Here is a 10,844-nt window from a genome sequence, read left to right on the forward strand (position 1 = left end):
ACAGGACGGATATCGAGGGGGCAGAGGAGGGAAGAAGGGTCCTGGCTCAACATCGTCTACCCATTGCCTCCACAGACACTGCCTGAGCCACTGAGCAAACCTTCCCTCTGCCCCACACACACTGTGGAGTAAACTAGTCCACACCCAACACTCTGACCCTCCATTTAAGCTAAACGCTGGAGTAACTCAGCGGAACAGGTGGCATCGCTTGAGAGAAGTAATGGGTGACCCGAAACGTCACCTATTCCTTCTATCCAGGGATGCAGCCTGTCTGGCTGAGTTACTCCAACATTTCCAGTCCACGGTGTAAACAAGCATCTGCAGTTCCTCCCTACACACAGTGACCCTTCCCACCCCAGCCTCCAGCACTGAACAACCACACAATAGTGTTGAGGAAATGTATATCATTATTATATTTTTAAAATTCAGAAGATACTGATGAAAAGGAAAAATCAGAACCAACAACATTCTCTTCTTATGGTGGATAGGAACAGGGAAATGGCTCAAGTGGGCCCAGCATAGAGAGACACCTTGGTCAGCGTGGACAAGTGGGCCGGTTTTTGTGCTGAATGACTCGATCTCATCTGCAGGCGTGTCTCAACATGCCGAGCCCTGCGGGGCAGAGGGAGGGTGGGTGGACCAGCCTGAGCCAAGGGCGGCTGCAGGAGGAACACTGCAAGCTCAGGCACGCCTCTGCTGAGCAGATGGTGTAACTGGAATACACTTGCTGCTGGACCCACCCTACTGACGTCAACCTACAATCCCCAGCCAGCACTCCCAGTGTGAGACCAAGGTACACACTGCCAGTGGGGCAGCACTCCCAGTGTGAGACCGAGGTACACACTGCCAGTGGGGCAGCACTCCCAGTGTGAGACCGAGGTACACACTGCCAGTGGGGCAGCACTCCCAGTCTGAGACCGAGGTACACACTGCCAGTGGGGCAGCACTCCCAGTCTGAGACCGAGGTACACACTGCCAGTGGGGCAGCACTCCCAGTGTGAGACCGAGGTACACACTGCCAGTGGGGCAGTCATAGCGGCATAAGTGACAGGAACAGAATTAGGCCGTTGGGCCCATTAAGTCTACTCCGCCACTCAATCATGGCTGATCTATCTCTCCCTCCTAACCCCATTCTCCTGCCTTCTCCCCATAACCCCTGACACCCACACTAATCAAAATTCCATCTATCTCTGCCTTAAAAATATCCACTGACTTGTGGCCTCCACAGCCGTCTGTGGCAAAGAATTCCACAGATTCACCGCCCTCTGACAAAAGAAATTCCTCCTCATCTCCTTCCCACGGGAACACACTTTACTTCTGAGGCTGTGTCCTCTAATCCTAGACTCTCCCAATAGTGGAAACATCCTCTCCACATCCACCATATCCAGGCCGCTCACTATTCTGTACGTTTCAATGAGGTCCCCCCTCATCCTTCTAAACTCCAGCGAGTACAGGCCCAGTGCCGACAAACACCCAGTTCTGAAGGCAACTGGCACTGGTGAAGGGGCAGAAGTGTGGCCAGTGGTTACAGAGGCACAATAGACAATAGACAATAGACAATAGGTGCAGGAGTAGGCCATTCAGCCCTTCGAGCCAGCACCGCCATTCAATGCGATCATGGCTGATCACTATCAATCAGTACCCCGTTCCTGCTTTCTCCCCATACCCCCTCACTCCGCTATCCTTAAGAGCTCTATCCAGCTCTCTCTTGAAAGCATCCAACGAACTGGCCTCCACTGCCTTCTGAGGCAGAGAATTCCACACCTTCACCACCCTCTGACTGAAAAAGTTCTTCCTCATCTCCGTTCTAAATGGCCTACCCCTTATTCTCAAACTGTGGCCCCTTGTTCTGGACTCCCCCAACATTGGGAACATGTTATCTGCCTCTAATGTGTCCAATCCCCTAATTATCTTATATGTTTCAATAAGATCCCCCCTCATCCTTCTAAATTCCAGTGTATACAAGCCCAATCGCTCCAGCCTTTCAACATACGACAGTCCCGCCATTCCGGGAATTAATCTAGTGAACCTACGCTGCACGCCCTCCATAGCAAGAATATCCTTCCTCAAATTTGGAGACCAAAACTGCACACAGTACTCCAGGTGCGGTCTCACCAGGGCCCGGTACAACTGTAGAAGGACCTCTTTGCTCCTATACTCAACTCCTCTTGTTACGAAGGCCAACATTCCATTGGCTTTCTTCACTGCCTGCTGAACCTGCATGCTTCCTTTCATTGACTGATGCACTAGGACACCCAGATCTCGTTGAACTCCCCCTCCTCCTAACTTGACACCATTCAGATAATAATCTGCCTTTCTATTCTTACTTCCAAAGTGAATAACCTCACACTTATCTACATTAAACTGCATCTGCCATGTATCCGCCCACTCACACAACCTGTCCAGGTCACCCTGCAGCCTTATTGCATCTTCCTCACAATTCACACTACCCCCCAACTTAGTATCATCTGCAAATTTGCTAATGGTACTTTTAATCCCTTCGTCTAAGTCATTAATGTATATCGTAAATAGCTGGGGTCCCAGCACCGAACCTTGCGGTACCCCACTGGTCACTGCCTGCCATTCCGAAAGGGACCCATTTATCCCCACTCTTTGCTTTCTGTCTGTTAACCAATTTTCTATCCATGTCAGTACCCTACCCCCAATACCATGTGCCCTAATTTTGCCCACTAATCTCCTATGTGGGACCTTGTCGAAGGCTTTCTGAAAGTCGAGGTACACCACATCCACTGACTCTCCCTTGTCAATTTTCCTAGTTACATCCTCAAAAAATTCCAGTAGATTTGTCAAGCATGATTTCCCCTTCGTAAATCCATGCTGACTCGGAACGATCCCGTTACTGCTATCCAAATGCTCAGCAATTTCGTCTTTTATAATTGACTCCAGCATTTTCCCCACCACTGATGTCAGACTAACTGGTCTATAATTACCCGTTTTCTCTCTCCCTCCTTTCTTAAAAAGTGGGATAACATTTGCTATTCTCCAATCCACAGGAACTGATCCTGAATCAATAGAACATTGAAAAATGATCTCCAATGCTTCCACTATTTCTAGAGCCACCTCCTTAAGTACTCTGGGATGCAGACCATCCGGCCCTGGGGATTTATCAGCCTTCAGTCCCATCAGTCTACCCAAAACCATTTCCTGCCTAATGTGGATTTCCTTCAGTTCCTCCATCACCCTAGGTTCAGTACACTGTGATAGAGGCAGCACGAAGATATGCTGTACATCTGGAGGGCCAAGTCTGAGGGTGCTGGTTTATTATCCTCACATGTACCGGCATAGTGAAAAACCTGCTATCCGGTCATATCACACCCTACACAAGTACAATCACACCCTACACAAGTACAATCACACCCTACACAAGTACAATCACACCCTACACAAGTACAATCACGCCATACACAAATACAATCACACCCTACACAAGTACAATCACGCCATACACAAATACAATCACACCCTACACAAGTACAATCACGCCATACACAAATACAATCACACCCTACACAAGTACAATCACGCCATACACAAATACAATCACACCCTACACAAGTACAATCACACCATACACAAATACAATCACACCATACACAAATACAATCACACCATACACAAGTACAATCACACCCTACACAAGTACAATCACACCCTACACAAGTACAATCACACCCTACACAAGTACAATCACACCCTACACAAGTACAATCACGCCATACACAAATACAATCACGCCATACACAAATACAATCACACCCTACACAAGTACAATCACGCCATACACAAGTACAATCACACCCTACACAAGTACAATCACACCATACACAAGTACAATCACACCCTACACAAGTACAATCACACCCTACACAAGTACAATCACACCCTACACAAGTACAATCACACCCTACACAAATACAATCACACCCTACACAAATACAATCACGCCATACACAAGTACAATCACGCCATACACAAATACAATCACACCATACACAAATACAAGGGACAGTGCAAAGAGAAAATACCAGCGTACAGAAAATACTGTTACAGTTACAGAGAAAAGGTCTAAGGGCCGCAAGGCCATTTAAAACTGAGATGAGAAAAAACTTTTTCACCCAGAGAGTTGTGAATTTGTGGTATTCTCTGCCACAGAGGGCAGTGGAGGCCAACTCACTGGTTGAATTTAAAAGAGAGTTAGATAGAGCTCTAGGGGCTAGTGGAATCAAGGGATATGGAGAGAAGGCAGGCACGGGTTACTGATTGTGGATGGTCAGCCATAGACAATAGGTGCAGGAGGAGGCCATTCGGCCCTTCGAGCCAGCACCGCCATTCAATGTGATCATGGCTGATCATTCTCAATCAGTACCCCGTTCCTGCCTTCTCCCCATGATCGCAATGAATGGCGGTGTTGGCTCGAAGGGCCAAATGGCCTCCTACTGCACCTATTTTCTATGACGTAGGTTGGAAGATCAGAACTACACCCAAGTTTATGGGAGGGCCGTTCAGTGGTCAAATAACAGTGGGGAAGAAACTGCTCGAGTCTGGTGGTACGTGCTTGCAAGCTGTTGCATCTTCTGCCCTCTGGAGAGGGGGACAGAGGGAACGACTAGATTGTAAATGGGATTGGCATAGTTAGATACTTGATGGTGGTGCAGTGATAGAGCTACTGCCCGACAGCTCCAGAGCCGTGGGTTCGCTCCTGACCCTGGGTGCTGTCTGTGTGGAGTTTGACGCAGCTGTGAGGGGATACTACGTTGAGAGAGGAAGGGCTGGCGGAGATGAGCACTAATGGAGTATCAGTCATTAATGAGATGCAGTAAACCCTCGCTACAATGGACCAGGGCAGGGTCATATGGAATACAAGCAGAATTAGGCCATTTAGCCCATCAAGTCTACTCCACCATTCAATCATGGCTGATCTATCTCTCCCTCCTAACCCCATTCTCCTGCCTTCTCCCCATAAACCCTGACACCTGCACTAATCAAGAATCTATCTATCTCTACCTTAAATATATCCACTGACTTGTGACCTCCACAGCCTGCTGTGCCCTCTGGTCCTAGACTCTCCCACTAGTGGAAACATCCTCTCCACATCCACTTTATCCAGGCCGCTCACTATTCTGTACGTTTCAATGAGGTCCCCCCCTCATTCTGCTAAATATATCCACTGACTTGTGGCCTCCACAGCCGTCTGTGGCAAAGAATCCCACAGATTCACCACCCTCTGGCCAAGGAAATCTCTCCTCATCTCCTTCCTAAAAGAACGTCTGTTAATTCTGAGGCTGTGCCCTCTAGTTCCAGACCGTCTGGGGGGGGGGGGGGGGGTTGATGACAGCTGATCGTCCGCTATAAGCAAGTGTGGGGAGAAAGGTTTAACCCAAGCCCAGGAGTGGTGAAGTTACGGAGCATTGGGCGGGAGGGGGTTAAACCAGCGTGTGGGGGGCCACAGAGCCCCCGGGCCCACACGCCGCGCACGGTGTGCCAGGGCCGGGAGTCACGCCATCTTCATGCTTCTCACTCTCTCCACTCCTGCAACCAGGCGCTTCTGCCACGTGGTGCCAGCTCACGGGGTAACTGGCGGGAGTGGGGGTTACAACGGGACCCTTGGTCGCTATAACACACTATCGAGGTCCGTTACCACACAACATGATACGATAGCACTTTATTTATCCCAGGAGGGAAATTGGTCTGCCAACGGCCACAAAACACAACAAGATACATGACACATGGAATTAAAGTGACAAGTGGAAAGTGCAGGATTAGCGATGTGCAAAGATTGGGGAGGGGTGGGGGTAGAGTCAGTCTACCCCATGACAGAAGGGGGAGGAGTTGTACAGCTTGATAGCCACAGGGAAGAAGGGTCTCCTGTGGCGTTGTGTGCTTGTTGCGATGATTTACTGTGTTAAATTGAGGTTCCTATCCACAGTCTAATTGTGAGATGGCTTGGAAAGATCTCCCTGATTATCTGCAGCTTGCAAGGATGACATCAAGAGCAGGTTTGTGCTTGCTGAGGCAGATTACATGGTCATTATTCCATCACTGCCTTGCCAGAGATTATCGTGAGCAATGCTGCTGCCCAGTTTGCCACAGACGAGCACTTTAGATTCTATCTCCCAATTATAATTAACCACAATATCCTGAGGGCATTTAGAGCATTAGCTAAACATCGCTGGTGCTGGAAGTGCAAAATTAAAACAGAAATTGTAATTCTCAGGGGCCCAGACAGCAGCTGTGGAGAGAGGAGTAATTGTGAGTGGCATTGTGGTGCAGTGGGAAGTGCAGCTGCCTCACAGCACCAGAGGCACAGGTTCCATGCTGACTTCGGGTGCGTCAGTGTGGAGCACGTTCTCCGTGACCCCCTGAATGAACCCCCCTCCTGGGTGCTCCGGTTTCCTCCCACATCCAAAGGCGGGCGGGTTATTTTCCTGCTAAAAATTGCTCTCAGTATAGTTGGGTGTTGAGAAAATGGTGTGAAGTGTTAGAGGCAATGGAGAATAGACAATTGGTCACGAGGGAATAAATGAAAAAACGGGACAGATGGAATTGCTCTGAGAACCAGCATGGATGTGAACAGCCAAATGACTTATTCCATGGAGCGCAGGAGGATGAGGGGAGATCTTATAGAGCTGTACAAAACCATGAGAGGAATAGATCAGGTAGATGCACAGTCTTTTACCCAGAGTAGGGGAATCGAGGACAGAGGACATAGGTTCAAGGTGAAGGGGAAAAGATTTAATCGGATAACGTTTTCACACAGAGGGTGGTGGGTGTACGGAACAAGCTGCCAGAGGAGGTAGTTGAGGCCGGGACTATCCCATCGTTTAAGAAACAGTAGGACAGGTACATGGATAGGGCAGGTTTGGAGGGTTATGGACCAAGCGCAGGCAAGTGGGACTAGGGTAGCTAGGACATTGTTGGCCGGTGTGGGCTAGTTAGGCCAAAGGGCCTGTTTCCACACTGTATCACTCTGTAACTTTGCATGGAATCATAGTCATACAGCATTCCAAAAAGGCCCATCAGCACAACTCAACTGGCCCCTACAATTCTTTCCCCTCTCATCTTTAACCTATACCCTCCAATCACAGCAACATAGCACAGAAACAGGTCCTTCAGCCCAACTTGTTCATGACCAAGATGCCCCATCTAAGCTGGTCCTATTCATGTTGTGTTAAAAAAATAGTAGAAAGTAAATAGACCTCTAGCGTCAAGTCCATTTCCCGCCAACAACCTTTTTTTAGCAAGACATTTGGATAGATACATGGATAGAAGGAGTGAGAGGGATATGAGCCAAATGGGACTGGCCCAGTATGCCAACATGGTCGGCATGCACAATGTGGGCCGAAGGGCCTGTTTCCGTGCTGTACCACTCTGTGACTATGACAGCCAGCACAGCTGCTGCCTGACTTGCTGAAGATTGCCAGCATTTTCCAGTTTCATTTGGCATAAATCCAGAGGAGTTCTTTCTGTTCGAGTTTCCACAAGGTCAATGGATAGAATCTGCTGGATCTTCTCATGGACCTGGCAGAGTTCAGCAGATCCGAGCAGCTTCAGAAAGTAAGATGCTGCAAATGGACACTGAAACAGAAAATGCTGGAAGTGTTCAACAGGTCAGGCAGCATCTGCAGAGAGAGGAACAGTCAACGACCTTTCATCGAAGTGGGAAATGTTAGAGATCAAACATGTCGGACAGAAGAGGGTGGTTGGCGTAAAGGGAATTTAGTCTTAGAACCACCTCCTAAAATCTGAAGAAGGGTTCAAACCCGAAACGTCACCTATTCCTTTTCTCCAGGGATGCTGCTTGACCCACTGAGTTACCCCAGCATGTTTTGTCTATTTCCTGAGGCTTGAGCAGTTGAGAAAACGCCTTGTTCCCGAGTCACGGCAGAGTGATCACATATTCCCACTGCCCCCTGATAGACACAAAGTGCTGGAGTAACTCAGGCAGCATCTCTGGAGAAAAAGGATGGGTGACGTTTTGGGTTGAGACCCTTCTTCAGACTGAAAGTAGGGATAGGGGGTTTATATACAATAGACAATAGGTGCAGGAATAGGCCATTCGGCCCTTGAAGAACTGGAGGTGAGAAAAGATCAAGACCTCTCAGGGTCGGCCATAAATGATCGCAGCAGGGCGGTGCCTGGTAGGCCCATTGTTGGCTGAGGAAGGTGTGATCTCAAGAGTGAATCAGTCCACACAGGATACCACTGCCCAACACCGACACACCCCACAAGGCACAACCCAGAGAAACACATTCCCACTGGGATCTGGAACAGTAGTAGGGAGCCAAGGATATGGATCAGGACTTGCGATCAGGATCTGATTTCAGGGACAAGGTTCATGGTCTGGAATTTGGGCTGGGATTGTGGTCTGCAATCTGAGATATGTGCTTGGATCAGGAACTGAGCTCACGGTCCGGGTTACGGGATGGGATCAGGAAATGGGATATAGACTGAATTTGGGGGAATTGGGATCGCGGGCTGGGAACCTGGCTAAGTTCAGCAAGGGAGATGGGGTGCTCCAGAACCCAGGACAATAAACCCAACTTGACGTGACGGATCGGGATAGGAGGCTGGGGTCAGCAACTAGGAGACGGCTAGGTTTGACAACCGGCATCAGGGTCTAGAAACACACACTGGATCAGGAGTTTAAACAACGTTTAAGAAACCTTTGCACAGGTACATGAATAGGATAGGTCTGAAGGATTTGTGTCAAACGCAGGCAGGTGGGACTAGTGTAGATGGGGCATGTCGGTCAGCATGAGCAGGTTGGGCCGAAGGGCCTGTTTCCATGCTGTATGACTCTATGTCTCGGAAAAAAGTACTGAGGTTAGGGTCTATGTTTAGGTTGATTATTAAAATACACCCAAAGTACAGTGAAAAGCTTTGTTTTGCATGCTATCCAAACATCAAATATACCATACATAAATACAATCAGTTCAAACTCAAGTACAATAAGCAGAGCAAAAGGGAAGATACAGGGTGCAAAATATACAGTTCTCAGCATTGTAGCGCGCCAGTTCCAGAGACAATAGACAATAGGTGCAGGAGTAGGCCATTCAGCCCTTCGAGCCAGCACGGCCATTCAATGCGATCATGGCTGATCACTCTCAATCAGTACCCCGTTCCTGCCTTCTCCCCATACCCCCTCACTCCGCTATCCTTAAGAGCTCTATCCAGCTCTCTCTTGAAAGCATCCAACGAACTGGCCTCCACTGCCTTCTGAGGCAGAGAATTCCACACCTTCACCACTCTGACTGAAAAAGTTCTTCCTCATCTCCGTTCTAAATGGCCTACCCCTTATTCTTAAACTGTGGCCCCTTGTTCTGGACTCCCCCAACATTGGGAACATGTTTCCTGCCTCTAATGTGTCCAATCCCCTAATTATCTTATATGTTTCAATAAGATCCCCCCTCATGCTTCTAAATTCCAGTTTATACAAGCCTAATTGCTCCAGCTTTTCAACATACGACAGTCCCGCCATTCCGGGAATCAACCTAGTGAACCTACGCTGCACGCCCTCAATAGCAAAGACAATAGACAAAGTCCAATGTCCGCAATGGGGTAGAGGTGAATCGGACAGTACCCCGGCTTATGGAAGGACCGTTCAGTAGCCTGATCACAGAGGGGACGAAGCTGTTCCTGAGTCTGGTGGTGCCAGTGAGGGCTGGGATCAGAGGATTGACGTTGGGATCTGAGATTGGATACAGAGTTTGGGTTCAGGAATTTGGATCAGATTCTGGGTTCAAAGTCTGGGTTCATTGACGAGGATCAGGGGTGGGGTCCGGGTGTGGGATCCGGGTGTGGGATCAAGGAAAGGAAATACTGAATATGTTAAGGTATTGGAATGGGAGACCAGGATTGGGATCGGAGACCTGGGACATTGATCGGATTGGGACTGGGATTAACGAATGGGATCACAGAAAGGGATAAGGTTCTTGGACCAGGATTGGGATCTGGGACTGGAATCAATGGTTCAGGATTGGATCAATAATCTGGGAGTGGGATGAGAGATCAGAGATTCGGATTGGGATTCAGGACAGGGATCACAGAATTGGATAAGGATCCGGGACTGGTATCAGGGAATAGGAAGGGGATTCGGAATCAAGGACAGGAACCGGGGAATGGGATCTCAGCATAGGATACAAGTGTGGGGGCGGGATCTGTCCAGGATCAGGGACTGATATCAATCGTCTGCGATCAGGGTCTGAGATTAGAAGCAATGATCCGGGTCAAGGACAGGGATGGGAATCCCTGCATGGATAAGGATGTGAGGCCGAGATCAGGGACTGGGATCAATGACCCAGGATCAGGGACTGGGATCAATGATCCAGGATCAGAGAATGGGATCAATGATCCAGGATCAGGGACTGGGATCAATGATCCAGGATCAGGGACTGGGATCAATGACCCAGGATCAGGGACTGGGATCAATGATCCAGGATCAGGGACTGGGATCAATGATCCAGGATCAGGGACTGGGATCAATGACCCAGGATCAGGGACTGGGATCAATGATCCAGGATCAGGGACTGGGATCTGGGAATGGGGTCAGGATGGAATCCGGGTTCAAGGACAGGGACTGGGATCTCAGTCACCCACCGTCTACCCGGGAACCAGCTGCTCCTTCACTCACCCTTAGTCACCCCGGCGCTCCCTCCCTCACTGCCCGCGGCGCTCCCTCCCTCACTGCCCGCGGCGCTCCCTCACTACCCGCGGCGCTCCCTCACTCACCCTCCGCCGGCCCGGGCCGCAGCGCCGCCATTGACAACACGTGACGTCACCGCGCCGCATTGCGTCAGCCGGGACAAGCCCCGCCCCGTCCCCTG

The 10,844-nt window shown here is 49.5% G+C and overlaps 1 protein-coding gene across 3 annotated transcripts in view; it reads right to left on the reverse strand.

Annotated features, from left to right (window-relative positions):
• Positions 1-10,792, reverse strand: part of fhip1b (FHF complex subunit HOOK interacting protein 1B) — an 88,148-nt gene extending 77,356 nt beyond the window's left edge. For 2 of the 3 annotated variants that reach the window (XM_078401931.1, XM_078401928.1), the window contains exon 1: positions 10,750-10,792. The gene's annotated coding sequence lies outside the window, so the exon portion shown is untranslated. The remainder of the gene's footprint in view (positions 1-10,749) is intronic. The other variant, XM_078401929.1, reaches the window with a different exon arrangement.
• Between the last annotated feature and the right edge of the window lie 52 nt (positions 10,793-10,844).

The sequence above is a fragment of the Rhinoraja longicauda genome, chromosome 7 (assembly GCF_053455715.1).
Source record: "Rhinoraja longicauda isolate Sanriku21f chromosome 7, sRhiLon1.1, whole genome shotgun sequence".
Lineage (NCBI taxonomy): Eukaryota > Metazoa > Chordata > Chondrichthyes > Rajiformes > Arhynchobatidae > Rhinoraja > Rhinoraja longicauda.